At 42.0% G+C, this 25,639-nt stretch overlaps 1 protein-coding gene across 4 annotated transcripts in view; it reads left to right on the top strand.

The window, feature by feature from the left end:
- The first annotated feature begins 2,038 nt into the window (after positions 1-2,038).
- MRLN (myoregulin) overlaps positions 2,039-25,639 on the top strand; it is a 37,406-nt gene continuing 13,805 nt past the window's right edge. The window contains exons 1-4 of one of the 4 annotated variants that reach the window (XM_064374151.1): positions 2,039-2,223; positions 19,145-19,260; positions 19,681-19,804; positions 24,804-24,924. The gene's annotated coding sequence lies outside the window, so the exon portion shown is untranslated. Of the gene's footprint in view, positions 2,224-19,144; positions 19,261-19,680; positions 19,805-24,803; positions 24,925-25,639 lie in introns of those variants that run through there. The other 3 variants (XM_012445786.3, XM_064374150.1, XM_064374149.1) reach the window with 3 other exon arrangements.

Raw genomic sequence — 25,639 nt, 5'->3', positions numbered from 1 at the left:
CTTGCTGATTGTTGTAGTGTAAATACCCCCCACCACAGCTGATTTCAATCCACCAATGTGAATTTGTTGAACTTGGAGAGACATGTGCCATAGTATACCATTGTGTAGTTTTTCTACCATACAAATATATTAAATATAAATAACCTTAAGAGCATGATAAAAGTACAATGTAAAATAATTAGGAAGGTGGGGCATTTTGACTGTGTACCCCCTTTGTTCTTAATATAAACTTTTGAAGTGTCATTCTATATAATTTTTAATATTGTCTACTTAACGACCAGCTCACAAAATTCCTGGAAGTTTAACACTTGGCTCTCGTGAGCTTTTTGAGCTGGTTCTAGCACATCTCTGTGCCTGGGAGGTAGGTGGAAACTCCTTTATGAGAAGGCCCCTGGTGTTTGGAGCACTCATGGCAAATGCACTGGTGACATTAGGGAAAATAATTTATTTTGGGAAGCTCAAATACCATTCACAGCTACAAGCTCAGAACAAGCTTGGTCTGGATTTGGCAGAGACAACAGGTTAGATGAGACTCCCTCAGGAATCTCAAGACAGCAGAGGTAGCTGCTTTTGGAGGAAGGATGCCATGTGTCAAGTGCAATGCTGTTTGTTTTCCTGGGGTATGCTCATCTCAGGAGCTTGAGTATGCAAGTTTCTCAGGCTTTTCTATTCAGTTTTTCCACCCTAGCCTGTCTTTATCTTTCCTCACCATCATCCTAATTTTCAGCCAGGACAGGAGGCCAGAAGTTCATTCCACAGAAGCAGGGAGTTTACAAGGGGCCTGAGGAGCTCCACTGGGCGATCACTTTTCTTGCAGCTGTGCTGTTGTCAGGCAGTCTAGACTAGGCGGGCTGCCCCTCATCCAGTTCCTCTTTGTCTGGGTCTGACTATAAACTGAGACACGTAAAGTTTAACTGACTTGGCAAGAATCATGCATGCAGTAAATGCAAAGGCCAGACAGTCTGGCTCCAGAATGTGTGATCTTAACCACTTGATGGGAAAAAGTTGGTAACAAGGTGGGTGTACATACTGTGAGGCAGGCCTGACAGACTTAAGGAATTTCAGAGTAGGGACCATTGGCAACTGTCACGAAACCCTTGGGAAGCTATTGGAGATGTCAGAGCAAAGAGGAGGGGGGCTGATATTGGGTAGTATTGGAGAGCAAGGAAGACTGTGAACTCTGTTTGGAGAGGCGCTTGTGTGTATATGTGTGTGTTGTCTGAGCATGCTCTCAGAAACAAAGAATGCACCATTCAGCAGCTGTGTGATCAAGGATGCCTGGACCGAAGGGGAAAAGGATTGAACACTCTCTGGACAGTTGATACGAAAGAATGATGGTTAATTTCTAGATATGATAATGGTATAGGGCTTATATTTCCTTTTTGTTGTTTTAAGGGGTTTGTTTGTTTGTTTAGACAGAGTCTCACTCTGTTGCCCAGGCTGGAGTGCAGTGGCATGATTTTGGCTCACTGCAGCCTCCACCTCCTGGGCTCAAGGCGTCCTCTCACCTCAGCCTCCCATGTAACTAGGACTATAGTTGCACACCAACATGCCCTGCTAGTTTTCATATATTTTGTAGAGATGGAGTTTTGCCTTATTGCCCAACTGGTTTTGAACTCCTGGGCTCAAGCAGTCCACTTGCCTCAGCCTTCCAAAGTGCTGGAATTACAGTCATGAGCCACCACACCAGGACCATTTTTAAGGTTTTTATTCTTGGCTATAGCTATTAACCTGAGAACTGAGGCCTTAGATCCATGGGAAATATCAGGACCCTGGAATGAAGGTGCTGGGGAAGTTCACATCTCACATTCGGGGAAGATTCCACGTTTACTATGGGATCATGAATTTGGAGGAGCTTTCCCCATAATTATGAGTTCAAAGGCTTACTCAGCAAAGCCAACAGGGAGTTGACAGGGTTGCCTGCGAGGTACCAGAGTATGGCCTGTGGTATGGTTTGGCTGTGTCTCCACCCAAACCTCAACTTGAATTTTATCTCCCAGAATTCCCACATGTTGTGGGAGGGACCCAGAGGAGGTAACTAAATCATGGGGACCTATCTTTCCTGTGCTATTCTCGTGATACCGAATAAGTCTCATGAGATCTGATGTGTTCATTCAGGGGTTTCTACTTTTGCTTCTTCCTCATTCTTTCTCGCTGCCACCATGTAAGAAGTGCTTTTTGCCTCCCATCATGATTCTGAGACTTCCCCAGCCATGTGGAACTGTAAGTCCAATTAAACTTTTTATTTTCCAGTTTCGGGTTTGTCTTTATCAGAAATGTGAAAGTGAACTAATGCAGTTAATTGGTACCAGTAGAGTGGGGCGTTACTGAAAAGATACCTGAAAATGTGGAAGTGACTTTGGAACTGGGTAACAGGCAGAGGTGGGAACAGTTTGGAGGGCTCAGAAGAAGACAGGAAAATGTGGGAAAATTCGGAACCTCCTAGAGACTTGTTAAATGGCTTTGACAAAAATGCTGATAGTGATATGAAAAATAAGGTTCAGGCTGAGATGGTCTCAGATGGAGATGAGGAACTTGTTGGGAACTGGAGCAGAGGTGACTCTTGTTATGTTTTAACAAAGAGACTGGTGGCATTTTGCCTCTCCCCTAGAGATTTGTGGAACTTTGAACTTGAGAGAGATGATTTAGGCTATCTTGTGGAAGAAATTTCTAAGCAGCAAAGCAGTCAAAGGTGATTTGGGTACTGTTAAAAGCATTCCATTTCAAAAGGGAAATAGAGCATAAAAGTTCAGAAAATTTGCAGCCTCATGATGCAGTAGGAAAGAAAAACCCATTTTTTTGAGGAGAAATTCAAGGGCTGCAGAAATTTGCCTAAGTAGCAAGAAGCCTAATGTTAATCCCCAAGACCATGGGGAAAGTGTCTCCAGGCCATGTTAGAGAACTTCACAGAAGCCCTTCCCATCACAGGTCCGGAGGCAGGAGGCCCAGGAGGAAAACGTGGTTTTGTGGGCCGGACCCAGGGTCCCCATGCTGTGTGCAGCCTAGGGACTTGTTGCCATGTGTCCCAGCCACTTCAGCTGTGGCTGAAAGGGGCCAGTGTAGAGCTCAGGCTGTAGCTTCAGAGGGTGGAAACCCCAATCCTTGGCAGCTTCCACGTGGTGTTGAGTCTGTGGGTGCACAGAAGTCAGGAATTGAAGTTTGAGAACCTCCACCTGGATTTCAGAAAATGTATGGAAACACCTGGATGCCCAGGCAAAAGTTTGCTGCAGGGGCGGGGCCCTCATGGAGAACCTCTGCTAGGGCAGTGCGGAAGGGAAATGTGGGTTTGGAGCCCCCACACAGAGTCCCTACTAGGGCACTGCCTAGTGGAGCTGTGAGAAAAGGACCACAGTCCCTCAGGCCCCAGAATGGCAGATCCACCGACAGCTTGAACTGTGTGCCTGGAAAAGCCACAGACAATGCCAGCTCGTGAAAGCAGCTGGGAGGAAGGCTGTACCCTGCAAAGCCACAGGGGCAGACCTGCCAAGACCATGGGAACCGACCTTTTGCACCAGCATGACCTGGACGTGAGACCTGGAGTCAAGGGAGATCATTTTGGAGCTTTAAAATTTGGCTGCCCCACTAGACTTCAGACTTGAATAGGCCCTGTAACCCCTTGGTTTTGGCCAATTTCTCCCATTTGGAATGGCTGTATTTTCCCAATACCTGTGCCCTCATTGTATCTAGGAAGTAACTAGCTTGCTTTTGATTTTACAGGCTCATAGGCAGAGGGGGCTTGCCTTGTCTCAGATGAGACTCTGGACTGTGGACTTTTGGGTTAATGCTGAAATGAGTTAAGACTTTGGGGGCCCGTTGGGAAGGCATGATTGGTTTTGAAATGTTAGGACATGAGGGTCCCAAACCTCAACTTGAATTGTATCTCCCAGAATTCCCATGTGTTGTGGGAGGGACCTAGGGGGAGGCAATTGAATCATGGGGGCCAGTTTTTCCCGTGCTATTCTCATGATAGTGAATAAGTCTCATGAGATCTGATGGGTTTATTAGGGGTTTCCACTTTTGCTTCTTCCTCATTCTCTCTTGTGGCCGCCATGTAAGAAGTGCCTTTTGCCTCCCACCATGATTCTGAGGCTTCCCCAACCATGTGGAACTGTAAGTCCAATTAAACCTCTTTTTGTTCCCAGTTTCTGGTACATCTTTATCAGCAGCATGAAAGCAAACTAATACAGCTGGAAAAGGGCAGTACTCCAAGCAGCAGATGATGCAGGTTTAAGGTAGACTCTTCCTTAATTTATGGTAACTCCTACATTCTCTTTAATCTTTCTGGGTTTCCCCCCCACTACTTTTTATTAATGCAAAAGACACATTCAACCTGTTTCTTATCTCTATAATAAAAATACTTTAAAAATATATGTATATTTTAGAGGTTTGTAAATGAAATATTTGCAGAGACAATGACATGATATCTTGGATTTGCCTTGAAATAATTCATGGAGGATGGAGAAGTGAGTGTGGATATTGAGGAAGTAAGATGTCAGTTGCCTAGGTGATGGATACCTGAGTATTCATTATACTTTCTCTACTTTAGTATGTGTTTAAAAATTTCAGAAATTGAGATAATGGGAATCAACAGAGTTTTTTTTTAAACTTTTAAGTTCAAGGGTGCATGTGCAGGTTTGTTATATAGGTAAACTAGGTAAACTCAGGTCACAGGGGTTTGTTATACACATTATTTCATCACCCTGGTATTAAGCCTAGTACACATTATTTTTTCTCACCCTCTTCCTTCCCCCCACCCTCTACCCTCTGGTAGACCCCAGTGTCTGTTGTTCCCCTCTATGAGTCCATGTGTTCTCATCACTTAGCTCCCCCTTTTCAGTGAGAACATGTGGTATTTAATTTTCTGTTCCTGCATTCATTCACTGAGGAAAATGGCCTCCAGTTCTATCCATGTTCCTGCAAAGGACCTGATCTCATTCTTTTTTATGACTGCATAGTAGTCCATGGTGTATATGTAGCACATTTTCTTTATCTAGTCTACCACTGATGGACATTTAGGTTGGGAATCAATAGACTTTTAAAGATGAGAAGGAAGAAGGGAGTGTTAGAAAAAGTGCTAGAGATTATGGTTTTTGCCAGCAGGCAATGGTATTTTATACACCACCCTCCAACGTGAGAAACATAGCAAGGAATTGAAGGAATTGTTCAGAACTGAACTGAAGTTGTGGGCCCTGGGCAACTTGTTTGGAGTGACTGACATACTGGTTAATTTGAAACCAAAAGAATGTTCTTTTATTCCCTTTTTGTTTCTGTCTATACTTTCCCACGGATAACAGGGCTGGCATGGTAGGGACTTCCCTTTTGTTTTGGAAAGACCACTGCCTGCAGTTGCCCTGTGGTGTTCTAACTTTTTAGTTGGGGTGTGATACTGCTGTCATTATGTTGTGAGTTGACCTCATTGCCCTCTAGGACCAGAAGAAAGTTGGGGTGAATTCACATAACTTGTAAGTCCTGATGAAGTTACATCAGTACTGAGGCTTCTGAAGAAATAATCTACATTTAGCCAAATATCAGAGTAAGGTATCTATGAGTGTGTAGGACCTGAAGAACTAGATCCGGAAGAGGAAGTCCTTTAGGCTTTATTTTACTGCAGTTTTTCCTTTTTGTGTGTGTGAAAATATAAGGTTCAGCTTTGGGGTGCTTTTTTTTTCTTTTTTTTGAGATGGAATCTTGCTCTGTCCCCCAGGTTGGAGTGCAGTGGCGCAATCTTGGCTCACTGCTACTTCTGCCTCCTGGGTTCTAGCGATTCTCCTGCCTCAGTCTCCTGAGTAGCTGGGACTACAGGCACCTACTACCACACCTGGCTAATCTTTGTACTTTCAGTAGAGACAGGGTTTCACCATATTGGCCAGGCTGGTCTCAAACTCCTGACCTCAGATAATCCACCTCCCTCAGCCTCCCAAAATGCTGGGATTACAGGTGTGAACCACTGTGCCTGGCCTTGAGTGCTTTTAAAAATTCAGGCCTTTCTCTGTTCTGGACATTTGTGACTCACTGTAGAAGGTGTTCAGGTTATGCAATGTATAACCCCAGGTTGAGTAGCATGACTGTGCATAAATCAAGGTGCGATATAGAATAAGTGGTCAGTCCTCTGATGGTGTGGCTCTAAGGTGTATTTAATGTCCTTCTTGACCAATTTCAGTAGGTTCCTTGTCTCACTAGCCCTAGGTCAGTACTTAAGAATAGTAATTTTAAAATTTTGTAAATGGCTACATGGACGTGGGCAGCACATTTCTGAGGCTCTGAGCTCCTTCTCTAAGGGTGTCATTACACCTTTAGTCTATTAAAATGGTTTAATAGAGCTAAAAGTAGAAAAATGTAGAATGAAGGAAGCCTCTGATCTTCTCTTCTCTTCTCCTAACTGTCTAAAGGGCTGAATTTGTTGATCTGATTGGATTAGGGTCTAAGTTAGACCCAGGGAACCAGAAAGGTTTCATCAGCCTCTCCTGGTGCCCAGATTTCCAGCCATATTCTTGAATCTGATGAATCCTGCCTTCCTGTTCTATTTCCCCATCTGAAAAGAGGTACTCGATTTTCTTGTTCCTAAAGAAACAGAAATAGTTTGACTCAGCTATCCAAGATGATTTACTGAAAAGGGAATTGTAACAGCTTCGATTAGAAAAGTAGTGATTTTTATGTGTTAAAGCAATTAAAAATCAAGTGCTGTTTTACGTCACTTTCTGTGTGCTTTAGGAAAACAGGTGCCTTAAATTGGCATTAAGATCCTCAGTTGTTAAATTTATTTAATTGCCATTCAGACAAAGTGGAGGTTCTTTATGTTATTAGCATTCTTTATGCTATGAGAGTTCCTTCAAAGGCTAGGGAGAAATTGCTCACATTTTGAATTCAGAGCCAGGTTTGAAGTGTCTATAAGCCCAAACCCTGAAATGAATTTTTGTTTTTGCATGATAAATGACTTATCTCGAATAGTGATCCCCAACCTTTTTGGCCCCAGGGATCAGTTTCACGGAAGACTATTTTTCCACATGGGCAAAGGGTTGGGATGGGGAGATGGTTTAGAGATGAAACTTCCACCTCAGATCATCAGGCATTAGATTCTCATAAGGATTGCACAGCCTAGATCCCTCATATCCATAGTTCACAATAGGTTTCATGCTCCTATGAGAATTTAATGTTGCTGCTTATCTGACAGGAGGCAGAGCTCAGGGAGTAATGCTTACTCCCCACTGCTCACCTCCTACTGTGTGGCCTGGTTCCTAACAGGCCACAGACCAGTATTGGTCTGTAGCCCGGGGGTTGGGGACCTCTGATCTCTAAGGCTGGATCAGCCCTTCAGTGGCTCTAAAGGAGATCCAGCCTATAAAGAGGGGTGGAACTTATCCATTTTGATCTCTACAGGTTAATAAATTACCGAGAATTTCATTACTCTAGGATTTACCCTCCTGTCAAATCTAGCTACAAAGTGATCAGACAGCTCAGTTGATACTAGGTGTGGCTTTCTTTTTTAAACAATTTATCACTGAAATATATGCTTTTGCCGTAGCTACTCTGTATACTTTAAGACCTGGGTCTAGGGTATCTGAATTCCAGTAGTGGCTCTGACACCTGTATCCTTAGATAGATTGCATAACCACTCTGAGTGGTTTTCTTCTTTTTTCTCTTAGACTTGTAAGAGGATGAATGTGTTACTCTGTGTGAAGCTCTTAGAATGGAGACTAGAGCAAGTTAAGCCCTCAATATATGAGAATTGTTATTAAATATTCCTATATTCAATGATTTCACTGCACTAAGATTGTCACAATATTAAATTCTGGTGATAGAAGTCAACTTAGCTTGTCATAGCTCTGTTTTTCTTTTTCAATGCTCATTGTCTGAAAATGCAATTTAAAAAGACCATTGCATTCTTCAAAACCGACTTAGTTTTCTTGGCAGTAGTGATGTGTAAGTGCTGCAGCTAAAATACGGAATATTGTCATTCAGAATTTTTCTGAGTTATATGTACTATATTTTGGAGCCCGTGTTTATTAGGAATTACTCCTGTGCTTTATTCTTATGAAGTTCATGCTTTGACCATGTGATGATATACTGTCAGTCTCCAGAACTGAGTGGTACTCTCCAGTTCGGAGGTACTCACCTGGATTGGCCACACCACTTCCTCCCATTTGCCCAGAATTGCAACTAGGCCAAAATTGAATCAGACTGGACAGAGACATTGGCAACACCCTTAGATGACTGTTCTCTCTTACTTCCTCCCCACGACCCCCACCATCCCAAAGACATTCTCATCTCTTTAAAAACTATTAGGCTAATTAAGGAGAGGAAGTTAGTTTCCTGACAAATATTATTGCTGAAGCATAGTCCTTTAGTTACATATTGCCAGTTGCCTCACTTTGGATAAATCTTTCTGAAATAAGCCAATCTCCTGTCCTAAAACAAAGTTCCCTCACTTGGGATCTCGGTTGTTCTGCTAAGGAAAAACAAAGAGGTTCTTGCTGACTCTAACATTGCCAAAGGATGTGCCGAGCCTGGAGTTTGATGAGTGCTTCCTTCTGCTGCTCTGATGAACTTAACGGGGTATTGGGCTCATGAGGAGGGAATGTGAGGGTTCTTGAATTTTGCTGTTTAAGGAATCATGTATATTTCTTGCTAGGTGCATGGACCTCTTCTTTCAATTTACATTTATCAGACCAGGTTCTGCTTAATGGCAAAAACCAAAATCAGCTTCTTAAAATTTGGGGGAAAATACTTGAAAAATTGCCTTAATCCATAATTCCATGGATTTTTTTTTAATTTCCAATGTTCAATGGCAGTTTTAAACAACAACACTGGCCAGGCGTAGTGGCTCACGCCTGTAATCCAAGCACTTCGGAGGCCAAGGCGAGCGCATCACCTGAGGTCGGGAGTTCAAGACCAGCCTGACCAACATGGTGAAACCCCATCTTAAAAATAAATAAATAAATAAATATAAAATAAGCAACAACACTGTTTTGTAATTTAAGAAGTAAAGTGGAGGGGAGTGGAGGGAAGGAAAAAAAGAAAGAAAGTGGCTGGGCGCGGTGGCTCATGCCTTTAGTAATCCCAGCACTTTGGGAGGCTGAAGCGGGCAGATCATGAGGTCAGGAGTTCGAGATCAGCCTGGCCAAAATAGTGAAACCCTGTCTCTACTAAAAAACAAAATTAGCCGAGTGTGGTGGTAGGCACCTGTGATCCCAGCTACTCGGGAGGCTGAGGCAGGAGAATTGCTTGAACCCAGGAGGCAGAGGTTACAGTGAGCCGAGATCATGCCATTGCACTCCAGTAACAAAAGTGAAATTGTCTAAAAAAAAAAAAAAAAAGAAAAGAAAGAAAAGAAAGTGAGAGACCTGTCTCCAGTAACAAAAATGAGGCTAAGTATTGAAGTTTGCATAATGCATATTAAATCAAAACTAAGGGAATAAGAAGAACTTATTACCATTCTCAGATTGCAGTGGGGTATGTTGGAAAGTGTATAAACTGGGCTTCGAGAGGCAGCATTTCAAGTGTCCTTTGGCCACCTGCCTGCTGTGGTCCTGGATCAGTTCCTCCACACCTCTTGTCAAATGTCTTGCTCTGTGCCTGACACATAGGAGATGCTCACAAACTTCTTGTTTTTCTGTTTCTTATCCACCCAGATCACCTAAACTAGGAGTCCTGGTGGTGTCCTGGACTTTTTGCAGTCTCTCCCCACCCAACTCCAGCAAGTTACCAACTCTTGCCAGTTTTACCTGCAAAGTACTGCTTAACCCTGTCCTCTCTCCCTGACCCCAGGTCAATTTGGTTCATATTGATCATTGGATTTGTATAAAAAATAAATGATTTCTCAGCTGCTTTTCTGGCCTTGAGTCCTGCCCCACCAACCCCTCTTCCACAAATCTTTTTTTTTTTTTTTTCAGAGAGAGTCTTATTCTGTCGCCCAGGATAGAGTGCAGTGGCGCAGTTTCGGCTCACTGCAACCTCCACCTCCCAGATTCAAGTGATTCTCCTGCTCCAGCCTCCTGAGTAGCTGGGATTACAGGCACCTGTCACCACGCCCGGCTAATTTTTGTATTTTTAGTAGAGATGGGGTTTCACCATGTTGGCCAGGCTGGTCTTGAACTCCTGACCTGAAGTGATCCGCCTACCTCAGTCTCCCAAAGTGCTGAGATTACAGGCGTGAGCCACTGTGCCTGGCCTACAAATCTTTCTAAACTAAAGCTGGCTGCATCTCGCTTTTGCTTAGAAGCGTCAGACCCATCTTGCCTATAGGATGAAGTCTTTGACATTATGTAAAAATAGCAAGAACTTTCATAATTCTTACTCTGTGCACTTCTCAACGTTTCACACATGTTAACTCAATCCCCACAACAACTTTATATAAGGATTACTATTATAATCTCCATTTTACAGGTGAGGACTGAGGCATAGAGAGTTTAAGTAACTTGCTTGGAGTTAAACTGCTAGTAAGTGATGAAGCAGGATATTAAAATTTTATACATCGCTGCTTATTCTGACAGTCTTGTCTCTGGCCACTTGTGCCTTATTCTCTATCCTCCAGCAATAGCCAGCTGCATTTCACTCTCACCCCACCCGGATTCACTGGGCGCCCTTGCCATAGTTTTGCTCCTGCTGAGAGCTCTGCCTGGAATGCCTTCTCCAGTTGACTCCTTTGCAAATTCTTACTCCTCCTTTCAGAACTTGGCCCCAGCATCACCCTCTCCTTCTGTCAGTCTTCTCACCTGACTCCCTGTGTTGCCCTTACATTCTGGGTGCCCCTCCAGAATTCCTGGAAATAGTAACCAATCCAGGAAGTCAACTAATATAGGAAGCCAAATAATAACCCCCGTAGTAATCTGCCCCAAACAGCCATAACTTGATTAATAACTGACAGTTTTCCTAATTTTTGCATTGGCTTCCAGTTTAGGACCAACCAAATAAAGCAAATATGCACCCCTAAGCCACTACATAGGATGCCGCTTAGCTGCCCCCAGCTTCCCCACACCAACAGCCTGAAGTCTTTTTATTCCCGCCCCCACTATAAAGCATTCCCATTCCTCTACCTGTCTTTGCATCTCTACCAGATGCAAATGATGATGGTTGACTCCCTCCCTAGAGCAGGTTCTGAATAAAAAGCCTTTGCTTGTTCTCATTTGGGTGGTCTTTGTTCACTTCCACAGACTGGAAAAGGTTCCCTGAAGCTCTGGATATTCCATTTATTTTCTTTCTTTCTTGGATCCATTTCCTTTTCTTAGAACACTGGAGAATGTTTTTCACCATCCACAAACATTTAGCAGGGTTGGGCATGTTTGTACAGCACCGGGATTCCCAGGGCTGCCGCTGATGAAAATTTCAGCGAATGTCCCTCTTACCTGAAAATGGAACTAAAACAATTCTTTTCTGGCATGGTGGTTCATGTCTGTAATCCCAGCACTTTGGAAGGATGAGGCAGGCAGATTAACTGAGGTCAGGAGTTCAGACCAGCCTGGCCAACATGGTGAAACCCCACCTCTACTAAAAATACAAAATTTAGTTGTGTATGGTGGTGCATGCCTGCAGTCCCAGCTACTCGGGAGGCTGAGGCAGGAGAATCACTTGAACCCAGGAGATGGAAGTTGCAGTGAGCCAAGATCACACCACTGCACTCCAGCCTAGGCGGCAGAGTGAGTGAGACTCCATCTCAAAAAAAGAAAAAAAAATTATTTTCTGCTTACATGCTGGAACCAGACCCCATGGTCCTCCAGGTTCACATCTAGTGTACCTCTCAGCACTTTCTCACCAATCCCAATCAAATGAAAACATTCAGACCGAGAAACACAGAGTTTTTTTTTTTTTTGAAAAGACTATTGCAGTAGAAGGAGGGGATGATGGTAAGAGGACAACACACTGACCACAAGATCTGCAAGAGTCTCAAGAGAGACCTCGGATGTGTGATCATGAAGGGCAGCTGCTCCATATTCTGGCGCTGGCTCAGGCTGAAGATGGGTCAAAGTTCAGGAGCTTGTTGGGAGGGGAGAAGTCTAGGTGAAGTTTGGTCCAGTCTTATTAGCGGGCATTTTGTCCACATTGGTGAGTGGGGACAAACAATTTGGGTAATCATTTATGAAACAAAACTTGGAGGGTTTGTGTCTGGCCTTGTCCTAAGTAAGCAAGGGGGCATTCACAAGTCTTACCCAAGTCACATGGGGAAGAGTGGTTCTTTGCAGCAAGCTGGTTGGAAGGACAAAGGGAAGGAGGATTTCCCGAGTGCTGTTTTCTAGGAGCACAGGGCTCAGGCAGAGTTCAACACTGTCATCCATTTATGGATGAATGCATAAACAATGTGGTAGATGCGTTCAATGAAATATTATTCAGCCTTAAAAAGGAAAGGAATTCAGACACATGCTACATCTTGGATGCATCTTGAGGACATTATACTAAATGAAATATACCAGTCACAACATGACAAATATTGTATGATTCCACTTATATGAGGTAGCCGAAGTAGCCACATTCATAGAAACAGAATGTAGAATATTGGTTGCCTGGACCTGGCAGGGAGTGTGTGGGGAGTTGTTTAATTAATACAGAGTTTCAGTTTTGAAAAATGAAAAGCTTTGTGGAGACTTTGTGCAACAATGTGCACAAAAATGTGAATGTATTTAACACTACTAAACTGTACACTTAAAAATGGTTTATTGAACAGAGTTTGACCCAAGAAGAAATAAAAAAAAAATGGTTTAGATACCCCACCCTCCAGGGTGCCAGGCAGGGGTGGCCTCCAGGCCTGTTCCCCACTGCCATTGGCAGCAGTGGCCCTGCAGCCCCCCAGCCCTCTCCACCCAGGTCTTGAACCCAGTTAAGAGGCCACTGGCCAGGCCTCCCAGGCAGGTGTTTTATGTTCAGCAATAAAGGTTCTGTCCATTAAAAAAAAAAAAAATGGTTTAGATAGGCCGAGAGCATGGTGGCTCATGCCTGTAATCCCAGAACTTTGAGAAGCTGAGGCAGCAGATCACTTGAGGTCAGGAGTTTGAGATTAGCCTGGCCAACATGGTGAAACACCATCTTGACTGAAAATACAAAAAAAAAAAGATTTGGCCTGCTTGGTGGTGCACTCCTGTATTTCCAGCTACTCAGGAGGCTGAGGGAGAAGAATTGCTTGAACCCAGGAGGCAAAGGTTACAGTGAGCCAAAATCATGCCACTACACTCCAGCCTGGAGACAGAGCGAGTCTTCATCCAAAGGAAAAAAAAAAAAAAAACCGGTTTTGATAGTAAATTTAATGTTATGTGTCTTTTACTACAATTAAAATTTTTTTTAAAAAAAGCCCTCAACATTATCATTATCTTCTTTGATTCAAGATTAATAAATATTATTTAGCAATGAACAACTCAAATTGTTGGTGAATCTCCTGAGTGAGGAGAAACAGGGTCTAAGAAATAATCCCCTGAAGACTCTTGTTTGTGTTATTCCTGCAAAAGCAGCTGAAGCATCTGTTGAGAGGTAGTAGTAAAGGTGAATTGTTTTAGTGTCTTGCTGATCATCCTATAAGGGGGGATGAGTGAAATGAAAAAGAGAAATATTAACATAAAAGGTTATAATAAAGTAAGGAGCCAGGAGTCAGATCCTGAAGCTATCCAGTCCAGCAGATTCCAAGAGGTCGGTGGACAAAAAGCTTTGGGGTCATACGGCACTGCTCGTTGAGTTTGTCGAAGCTACTATGTCAATGTTCTTGGCAATGTTGTCCCTGGTCTTGGTTCCCTCTCACATGAAGGCATGTGTAACCTGAACATTTTATTATACTTCCTTTGAGGCTCAAAGAGTGCCTTTTCCAGGGAGAAACTGGCCCCTCCGTAGTCTGCCTCAGTGATGAGTATTTCAAGATACATATCAAGTCATCCGAGCTTTAAGGCACAGTGCTTCCTCAGGTGCTGAAGGAAGTGGGCAGCTACAAGGCAACTTAGAGTTTCAGTAAGGATCTGGCTTTACAAATTTTAATCTGGATTGTCAGGATTCAGTTCTTGGTGATGCCAAGACAGAGGGAAAGATAAAAATTGGAAATGTTAATTTGAAGGCTGTAGACAGATATTAGAGAAAAAGAAGAGTTAAAATTTGGTACGGTTTGACAATGTGTACAAGATGACAAGATCTAGTACAGGCGGTAACAAAACTTGTTTTTCATATCTGTCGGTTACCTGCAATTTACAAGAGGTTCAAACTAGTTTGAAGACAATGAACAGGACCAAAATCTGGTAACCCACCAGGATGTGCTATAGTTTTCCGTTGAAACACAAAAATTCTCTCCACAGATACTTTCCCCTTTGACCAAAATAATCTCAAAGGACCAGACACAGTGGCTCACACCTGTAATCCCAGCACTTTGGGTGGCCAGGGTAGAAGGATTGCTTGGGGCTAGGAATTCAAAACCAGCCTGGGCAACAGAGCAAGACTCTGTCTCTACAAAAAAAAAAAAAAATTAGCTGGCCATAGTGTCATACTCCTGTAGTCCTAACTACTTGGGAGGCTGAGGCAGAAGGATTGCTTGAGCCCAGGAGTTCAAGGCTGCTGTGAGCTATGATTATACCACTGCACTCCAGCCTTGACCACAGAGCCAGACCCTAGCTCTTAAAAAAATTAAATAGATAAATAAATAAATAAAATAATCTCAAAGAAGGTTTATTCTTGGTCAAAAAATAGAGTTGACGTCATTAAATTTGACCTAATTATTTTAACATATGCAGCAAGAATGGTGATTTAACATATTGGCCCTTTAAAGTTTGCTTTATGGAAGATTTCATAAGGATGTTCAAAATGGACCTTTAAAAACCTCTTGAGGCTTGATTCTTCTGAGAGAGTATTTAAAAAATAAACAAACTCAAACCTCTTGAGGTTAAGAAGCCAAGCCAAGCCAAGAATTCACCATCAGATTTTACCTACATTAATCATAGATTTGAGCAAATTCCTCTCTTCTCAAGGTCACTCAAATAGTCTCAGTTTCCTTGGCCCACTGGGAAGAGAATCTTATTCCTCTGTAAGGCTGAGAACCCCATAAGCTTACCCTGTAAAGTCAGGCTCAGTTCCTTTAAGGCTTATTGGCCATATCTTAATTCATTCTCAAATACGACATTCTAAACAAAGCCTTATTCAGAATAAGCTTTGTTGTATAAGCAATGTTTTCAATTACATCCTCTTAATAAGGAGAACAGATTCTTATTTAACCTATGCAAATAACTATATTGCCATGGAAATAAGAATATTCAATAAAAGTTTCCGAATTCTGGAGGAAACAGGAAGAAACAGTTAAATGTTTTGTTTTTGTTAGTCTACATTTTTTAAGATAATAGCGTAAAAGAGAAAGTAGCCCTCATATCCAGAAAATAGAAAGTTAAAGTATTAGCAGCATTCCAAACAAAACCCAAATGATTCCTCCTCATTTTGCTCAGGCTTATTCTTGCTCTGTTCCATCTTGGGTTAGTAACCTCATGAACCTGTTAACTTCTTAATGAGAATGCCAGAAATCCTAGATGGTCCAATGGCATGGGCCCCAACCTATTTAAGCAATACCCTTATAAGCCTGTGCCCATGAGTACTCAGCATGATCTTTTTCTGTGGGGCTCTGAGACTGTCGTTTCTAAGGTCAAAGCACTCTGGTCTATAGCTGATTTGCAAGTGCTTTCAGGGAAGAATCAAAGTAAAACAAACAAAAAAACTATCTCTAGATGCCAAGAGACTGAAAATGACTGTAGTTAATTTATTAATGATAATTATTCAAAAATGAAAGATCTGATGAGTTCATTACAAAACTAATGCAATTGACAAGGAAATTTGGTTGTTTCTGTGACATTTAAAACAAAGCAGTGAATTTAAAATCAAATGGACAGTAGAAAAGTTTTAAAAAAAACATAGGCGGTAACAGAATTGTAAAGAACCTTAGTTCTTTCAAGAGTGAGAAGACTGTTCGTTTAAGTAATCAAAAACATGAAAAACTCAACGTAAAGCACGGAAAATCATTCTGATAAAACAGAATCCTTGCCTTTCAGGTAGATTTCTCAGAAGGTAAAGAAAAGTCTTAACAACCTCTTAAGAAGTACATAAATTTAAAAAAAAAAAAAAAAACAAAAACAGGCCGGGCGTGGTGGCTCACGCCTGTAATCCAAGCGCTTTGGAGGCCAAGGTGGGTGGATCACCTGAGGTCGGGAGTTCAAGACCAGCCTGACCAACATGGTGAAACCTCGTCTTTACTAAAAAAAAAAAAAAAAAAAAAAAAAAAGTACATAAATAATTCAATAAAATTTTGTCATTTAACAGAGAGAAAAGCAGTTTTAATTTTTGTTAGCATGATATTTGATATCAAGGCTCTTTTTAAGAAAAATCTTATAAATAAAGCCACTAAACCTTAGCCAGTTTCAACTATGGCAAATAAAATTCCCTTCCTGTGCACCTTCTACAGGTTTCTACACATTTAGGTTTTGTGCTGCCTATTCTTCTTCATCGTTCTGGAACAGTCAGTCATTCTACTTTAAGACAAAACTATGCTCCTTTCCCTTAACAAAAATACATCCTGAGTACGTTGCATAAAAGTTATTCTTCTCTGCAATTACTTTTCCTAGAGAATCTCATTCACAATATCAATCATGACTTTTTAACTCCTATTTAACAGAGATAGCTATGAAGTAGATAGCTGTAAGCTGTCAGACACGACAATTTTGTAGCAAAGCTTACGAATATACACTTTACAATGTTTTACAGCTTAGATGTCCTTATAATACAACTTCTCCATGTGGCAAAATACATAGAGCCTTAAAATTATGCCTAATGATTAATATTTCAGTATTTTATATTATTAGAAATGATGTAGATATTTAATAACTGTCCATTAACTAACTTAAGCTAGCATAAGTTTCAAGTTACCAAAAAATCTTGGAGACCGTCTTCAAGCTGACATACCACAAAACATAATTATTGTTAAAATAAAGTTTGTCAGAATAATAATTTACTTAAACACACATCTCCAGTTTTCATCATCTTAAACATCTAGGAAACATAATGCTAGTTTATTCAATCAGTAAAGCTGTCTAAGTTCCAGAAAAATAAGCCCAAATAGAATACAAATGTATGCCTGCATTTTGCTGAACTTGGAGAACTCAGAAGACAGCTCTTTCTATCAAAAGACAAATATTAAAGTAGTCCTTTTTTTAAAAAAGAGTTACCTAAATTTTATGAATTTGAATTCTTAAAACATTTGCATTAGTTTTTTATAGAAATACTTTTTAAAGTATTCGAAGCCCAATTTTACCACCAACAGGGTGGCTTAAAACAACAGAAATTTATTGTGTCAGTTCTGGAGACTAGAAAACCAAGATCAAGGTGTCAGCAGGACCACGGCCCCTCTGAAGGCTCTGGGGGAGGGTCTTTCTTTGCCTCTAACTTGCTTCTCTGGTGGTTTCCAACAGTCCTTGGTATTCCTTGGCTTGTGGACACATCACTCCAATATCTGTTTCCTTTGTTACATGATGTCTCCCTGTGTGTCTGACTATGTCCTAATTTCCTGCTTCTTACAAGGACTTGGGTCACTGGATTAGGGCCCACCCGAATCCAGCATGATCTCATCTTGATTACATTAGCAAGGCCCTATTCCATATAGGGTCACATTCACAGGTACTCAGGATTTGAGCTTGAAAATGTCTCTAGCGGATGCAGTTCAATCCGGAACAGCTAATAGTGGGCCTAGTGTTCTGAACACTCATCAGTCAGCTGCAGAGTGGGGTGTCCATGCCCCAGGGACCCGTAAAGATGGACCACTGGAAGTGTGTTAAGAAAACACTAGAATGTCTATTTATTTTTACGTTTCTTCTTTGAGAAATTGTATTTGTACTCAAGCTTTCTCCTGATAACATTAAAAAAAATGGTATTTGTATTTTGTGATGTAAACGACATATTTACAATAGTACATGCATATGTTCTATAAATGAAAATACACATATTCAGTGGATACTCAAAATTTTTGACTTGACCAGAGAATGGGAAAAAAAGAAAGGCCCTATACCTATTCCACTCCTTCTCTCCCATCTATTAAACTGGGTATCACTAGCATATTAGTTTCTCTTTTTCACAGTTGCCTCAGTAGAATAACTCTCCACTGTGTGAGCTTTGTAGTGAGGTGTCCACCCCCACCCATCACAGCATTTAGCTGAAAAAAGGTTTAGTTTGACAAAAGACCAGTTACTAGGTCTGAGCCAGGGTGACACGTAGCTGGAATCTTAAGAATGAAGCAATTGGCTGTGTGCAGTGGCTCACGGCGGTAATTCCATCACATTGGGAGGTGGAGGCAGAAGGATCACTTGAGTCCAGGATGCAAGACCAGACTGGGAGCATAGCAAGACCTCATCTCTACAAAAAATGAAAAAAAGAAAAATTTAGCTGGGTACAGTGGCACATGCCTGTGGTTTCAGCTACTCAAGAGGCCAAGGTGGGAAGATTGCTTAAAGTCAGGAGTTCAAAGCTGCAGTGAGCTATGATCATGATACTGTACTTCAGCCTGGGTGACAGAGTGAGTATCTGGTCTCTATTTAAAAAACAAAAAGAAGCAATTTAACAAGCATTGCTCCATAAAGAGATAAGTAATGTACCTTTATATATTTCAATAACTTTTCTCTAATTGTCAGTTTTCTTTTTTATTTTTTGAGACAGAGTCTTGCTCTGTTACCTAGGCTGGAGAGTCATGGCATGATCTTGGCTCACTGCAACCTCTGTCTACTGGATTCAAATGAACCTCCTACCTCAGTCTTCTGAGTAGCTGGGACTATAGGCATGCGCCACCACACCTGGGCAATTTTCTGTATTTGTTAGTACATACTGGGTTTCACCATGCTGCCCAGGCTGGTCTCGAACTTTTGAGCTCAAGTCATTTGCCTGCTTTGGTCTCCCGAAGTGCTGGTATTACAGGCATGAACCACCACTCCCAGCCACATAATTGTCAGTTTCTTTTGATACTTCAGACAGAGCCCGTGTTTAATGTAATTAGGTATAAAACATACTGTTAATAGTATAAACAATTTGGTATCATTTGTGGGGGAGGAGGGGGCAGCACAGAATTTGGAAGGTTTTGAAATATAAGTTTTCAAAAGAGGAGAACCACTGCAAACCAGAGCCAGGTGATAATTACACCTCTGTTCTGACCACATCAATTCTACAGGTTTCTTTTTATGTATGATACAATCTCAAGATCCAGCCTCCAACCCCAACATATACCTATACGTTTCCAGGAATTGTTTTGGGATCTCTAAGGGAGGACAGCTGATATGCTCACAGGTAAAAACAACTGTAAAAAGTTTATAATGTGCATTTCAAAATCTGTTTATTGACATATTTCTAAAATTGAGGAGTTAATGTAAACAACATGTAAACAATATATGTACATTTTATGTATAAATTTAAAAATATATTCAGATGTCCATGGAAAAGAATTGTTCAGAAGAGCCAAGGATAGTATAACCTTAAATGAGTCATGGTGTTTTTTGACATTCGGGTTATTTTTGTTGGTTGTTTAACTCTTCAAACACTTGACATAAAGGTCTATTGATTGTAGAGGAACTGATCTCCTTCTCATGGGTTCTTTGAGTTCCTGTGTGGGCATAAGTGTCTCTTTTTATAATTTATTCCACCTGTGCCTGTCAATGTCTTTCCACTTGCCTCCTCCTGTGACATTCTGGCTCATGTTTCTTCATAAAGCTCTAAGCCAGTTATTAATAACAGACCAGTGAGCCTCCTGATCCACCAAGACCATATGGTGTTTTTCATAAAAGAGAGAGATCATTCCCTTGACTTTGGACTACGCTTATTGAAACCCTGAACAGTAAGTGTGTGTTTTTTTTAATATAGCATTTTAAGATGTTGATGTTGGAGGAAAGTTTAGCGTGACTCTTCTGTGCTTCTGATAGAGGGAGAATATAGTAGGTTAAAATTCACTAAGACTCACAAAGCCTGTTTCCTATTCCCTGCAACACATCTCTGGTTTTTATAAGGCTGATTATAAAGAGAGATTAATGAATTAGATTTCTACTCCTTTCATTTTCTTTTGGTTAAATAAAGGCAGGAGGAGAAGCAAAGGATTAGTGATACATAAATTACTTGACCAAGCCTTGTGGCCGCAGCTTGACCTCCTGTCTCCTTGTATTTCTTCTCCATATAGAATTTCAGTGATTTCAAAGAGAATTTTCACATATGAAAAGTATATGTGGGGGATGAGGGGGAGGAGACAGGAGTTGGACAGGAGACCTGGGCACTTTTGGTCTTTTCCCCCCTTGCTCTAGGTTTGGATCACAGAGGGCACCTGTCTTGTTCCATGGGTTCATTACTTCCTTGATTTTTAGCCAAAAGCTTTGCCTTTGCAGCCTTCTTTATAATGGTTGCTTCTGAGAGTCCTTCAAAGTAGGTCACTATGTTTTCTGTCTAGAAAGGGGGGACCCTGAGGCCCAGAAAGGCCAATGCCCTGTTTGGTTCTCTTCAGCAGAGCTGAAACCTGATACCCCAATCCTTCTTCAAGACCATAGACTAATACAGCTTTCTGCTTTGCTTATGTATATTCAGTTCTTGAACATGTGCACCAGGCTTCTAAATAAAATGTGTAAGGGAGGCATTACAGTGAACTGGGAGGAGGCAGATGTGGGCTTGTTGCTGCGCCCTGGCTTGGACCACGTACAAGCTGTGTGATCCTAAGTAAGTACTCAACTACTCTGAGCCTCAGTTTGCTCATTTGAAAAATGAGAATCACAGTCTCTTTTACAACATGGTGGGGTTTACTCAGTGTTTCTAAGCAGCCAAGTATAGTGACAGTGACAGTTATTTTAACACATTTATAAATTGCTTCTTTGAGTTTTTCCTGAATCTTCCTAATTATCTCTCATTTGTTTCCAATTTAAATCCAGAGCCTCCAAATGTGGTTTTTGATGGGAAACCTGAATTTAAACTGTAGAGGCAATATTTGACTTTTACTACTTTTAATAACTTCATTTTTAGAATAGTGTAAATCATGCAAATGCTGAAGACAGGTGGATTGGAGGATGGTATGTTGTTAGCAATCAAGACATTAAGTCTACAGCTAAGATCAACGATAATGAGAAACCTCCCAAAACCACTTCAAAATATAAACTGTTACTTCCATAAACTTATCTGTTCTATTATAATCAGCATTCTAAAATTTGTCTTTTAGCTGTCTTTCTATGTTTCCAAAGGACTGATTTCCATCCTTGCTACATCAGATTCTGTGTGTCTGGATAAGACAGAAAGAGGGTTGTCTCAACATCTGTTTTCCAAAGTGTTGCCCTGTAACTCAGGAGATATGATTGGATTTTTGTTTTCCTTTATAAACTTTAATTGTGCAAATATGTGTTTAATTTCTACCCTGTGCAAAACACCATGTGTTAACCTAATATGGAATCTATAAAAGTCAGAATGGGCTTGCTCATGGTTCAGTCCTCCTTGGGTATCACTACCCAGGCTGGAGTGTAGTGGCATGATCTCAGCTCACTGTAACGTCTGCCTCCCAAGTAGGGTAGTGATTCTCCTGCCTCAGTCTCCCGAGTAGCTAGGATTACAGGGGCCCGCCACTATGCCCAGCTAATTTTTGTATTTGTAGCAGAGACGGGGTTCATCATATTGGCCAGGCTGGTGTCGAACTCCTGACCTTGTGACCCACCCACCTCGGCCTCCCAAAGTGCTGGGATTACAGGCGTGAATGACCTTGCCCAGCTCTTTTTTTTTTTTTTTTTTTTTTTTTGAGCCAGGGTACCACTCTGTTTCCCAGGCTGGAGTGCAGTGGCATGATATTACCTCACTGCAACTTCCATCTCCTGGGCTCAAGTGATCCTTCCACCTCAGCCTCCCAAGTACCTGGGACTACAGGTGTGCACCAACATGCCCAGCTAATTTTTTCTTCTTCTTTTTTTTTTTTTTTGGTAGAGACAGGGTTTTGCCATATTGTCCAGGCTGGCCTTAAACTCCTGGACTCAAGTGATCCACCACCTTGGCCTCCCAAAGTGCTGGAATTACAGGCATGAGCCACAACATCTGGCCAACTACCAACTTCTAAGTAATGACTTTGTGAAGCATAGAAGAGCAACACCTGAAAGTCACACCTCATCCACCCTATGGAGAACAAAAGAGTTATTGTACACTTACTTTGTTCCAAGCTCTGTACAAAATGCTGGAGGTATCATTTCTGCTCTAAAGGTGGTCATAGTCTGTCATTTAAACTTGAAATTCTGTTCTCCAGCCTAGCCATCTATTTTCGGCTAAACTTGACTCCAAAGAACAATCAGTTTGTTTCAGAAATGAAATCTGCACCTAAAAACATAAAAATATTACCAGCAGTGAATTTATACCAAGGAGTATGTGCCATTTAAAATGTTTTGTCAAATGCTTTTGAGAACTCAAAAAAGTCCTGAGATTGCCCCACTCACCTCCAGTCACCATCTCCAAATGGGAATGACACTTGTTTGGATATCTGAGATGTGCAGGTCAAAAAACACAAACCTAACAAACAACCTCCCTCGGCCCCATTCCTGATCCTCACACCACTCGAAGGACAAGTGTCCACTGTCCCCACTGTGTTGGGGCTCTCTGAGGAAGCCTCACACAGCTGGTCCCCAGCCAGGGCCCGGGGCATTTCATCCGGCTTTGTAAAAGCGCATCACAACTGCAACTCATGAGGAGGGCTGGAAAACTTGGCAGGGAGAATGTTGTTAACATTTTGATTATTTCAGTTCTAGGATATTTCTTAATGTTCAGTGCCCATAACTGAGTAAGTTTATGTCATCTTAGGGGCAATGTATGATCTGTTTAGGGCAAGAATTTGCCAGCTAGAAACTTTAGCGTTCAGAGTCCTGATAGTGGATGATTCAGAAGTCATGTTTGTTCATATGTAGAAAAATTGTTCATTTTAGGGCTAGAACATTTACTTCTAACATTTGAGGCATGGCCATCAATGGGAAAGCCAAAACTGAACAGGTGTTGACCTAAAAAGGAAGTTGAGTGGGCCAGTCACGGTGGCTCACGCCTGTAATCCCAGCACTTTGGGAGGCTGAGGCGGACGGATCACCTGAGGTCAGGAGTTCAAGACCAGCCTGTTCGACATGGTGAAACCCTGTCTCTACTAAAAGCACAAACATTAGCCAGTGTGGTGGCACATGCCTATAATCCCTGCTACTCGGGAGGCTGAGGCAGGAGAATCACTTGAACCAAGGAGGCAGAGGTTGCAGTTAGCTGAGATCACACCACTGCACTCCAGCCCAGGCAACAAGAGCGAAACTCTGTCTCAAAAAAAGAGAGAGCGAGAGAGAGAGAGAGAACATGAGAGGTTTTGTTGAAGGGAAGAGAAACACAGTGGATCCTGATGGGTCTGAGACCTGCTTTTCCACCGGGGGCCGGTGGGTGATCAGAGGGCCCCTCAGGAGTGCTGCCAGGTGAGCCGACGCCTGCTGCTCATGTGTCTGTGTGTCTGCCTCAGCTTCTCTGGGCTTTCCATCTCTTAAGGGCTATTCATTTCCTCTCATCTAACCCAGCCACTCCATCCCTCTTCATGGTTGGGCTGCAAGGAAATGACTGTCTTTCTGAATCTGATGCTTCCTTTAACTAAGCGCTGTTTATCGAGTGTCAGGCAGCACGCTGGGCTCTTGGCTTACATTTTTGTTTGCTTGTTTTGTTTTGTGAGACTCAGGCTGGAGTTCAGTGGTATGATCCCGCCTCACTGAACCGCTGCCCCCCAGGTTCAAGCGGTTCTTGTGCCTCAGCCTCCCAAGTAGCTGGGACTAAGGTGCGTACCACCATGCCCAGCTAATTTTTGTATTTTTAGTAGAGACAGGGTTTTGGCATGTTGGCCAGGCTGATCTTGAACTCCTGACCTCAGGTGATCTGCCTGCCTTGGCCTCCTAAAGTGCTGGGATTACAGGTGTGAGCCACCACGCCTGGCCTCTTGGATTACATTTTTACCAGTCCTGCAATATTGCAGTGGCTAAGGCAGTGGGCATTGGAGCCAAACAAATCTCCATAAAAATCCTTGGTCACCTCTTACTACATGTGTAACCTTGGACAACTTACTTAACCTCTCTGGGTTTCCGTCTTTTCGAGTAAGATAATAGTGGTATGAATATTCTACCTCGTAAAGTTGTATGAGATTAAAATCAAAGTGTGTGTAGAAGGCACTGAACTTTAGTTATGAATAAAGTCCTTTCAACCCCCCACAAGATGGATATTACTCTCTCTGTTCTCCAGATGGGGTTGCATCTGAGGTTAGGTGCTTTGTCCAAGTTGCAGAGTTAATACTGGTAAGAGCCGGGATCTAAAACCGGTTCCATCCGGTCCAAAGCCTGTACTGTCTCCTCACTCCATCTTGCTGCCTGATCATCTGTGAAAAACATGTTTCTGTGTTCAGTCGAAGTCCACTTTGTCAAATTCTTTACCCTGTGGCCCTGACCTGCCACATTTTTCGCTTTTCACTTGTGATTTGCTTTGCTCTGGACTCTCTGGTTATACATGGGCCCGAATGAAAGATGTTGGAGGGTGATCACGTAGCCAACTCTGGTGAAACGCAGAATCCAGTCTATCATAAATGTCAGAAAATTACTGAGTCAACTGTGGCACTAACTTTGGAAAAAGCCGCTGCGTGACCTCAGACAAGTCTTTTCCCTTCTCTGGGCCTCATTTGTCAAACGAGAAGTTTACAAAAGCTCTAATATCTTTTCTATACCAACATTTCATTAGTACTTTCAATCTTTCCCCATCGTTGTTTTTCTTAGCTGGAAAGAGAATAAATTCCTTGAAATCATGTCTTTTTTCTTTTTTTTCTTTTTTTTGAGACAGAGTTTCGCTCGTTACCCAGGCTGGAGTGCAATGGCGCGATCTCGGCTCACCGCAACCTCCGCCTCCTGGGTTCAGGCAAGTCTCCTGCCTCAGCCTCCTGAGTAGCTGGGATTACAGGCACGCGCCACCATGCCCAGCTAATTTTTTGTATTTTTAGTAGAGACAGGGTTTCACCATGTTGACCGGGATGGTCTCGGTATCTTGACCTCGTGATCCACCCGCCTTGGCCTCCCAAAGTGCTGGGATTACAGGAGTGAGCCACCGCGCCCGGCTCGAAATCATGTCTTTATCAGGAAACAAGGTGCAAGAATAATGCCTGCCAGCATTTAAACATAGAGCCATAGGCCATTATTTAATTCTCATACAAGCTTTCTATCATACAAGGCTCATGTCATTGATAAGTTAATTTCTCGGATATGTGTTAAATTCCCTTTCGCATATGATTCAACTTTGGGCAGAATTGAAAGAGACCTTAATGAGTTCAGAAAATGCAGCTTGAACTCAAATTTTAGAAGCTTGCAGAACACAATCCATTTACAATTGCATATGCCCAAATTTTCCCAAATTACCCGAATTTGAGTTCAGTGAGGACAAACCTCCAGTATGCCGTAGAAACAGTGACCATCCCAACAGATCATCCCATTCTAAAACCCTGCAGCTCCTGTGCCAAGTTTTTCTTGTCTTCCAGCAACTTGACTTGCTTCCCCAATTACAAGCAAAAAAACAAAAACAAAAGGAAAAGCATTAGTAAGACATAATTCCCATATGATTTCTCAAGTTTCTAAAAGACAATTTTCTTGAACATAAACATTCTGGGAAAGGGAGATGTTTT

Source organism: Aotus nancymaae, unplaced genomic scaffold, assembly GCF_030222135.1.
Source record: "Aotus nancymaae isolate 86718 unplaced genomic scaffold, 86718_ANA_hifiasm-v0.15.2.pri h1tg000010l, whole genome shotgun sequence".
Lineage (NCBI taxonomy): Eukaryota > Metazoa > Chordata > Mammalia > Primates > Aotidae > Aotus > Aotus nancymaae.
This window is presented reverse-complemented; position numbering and strand designations above follow the sequence as displayed.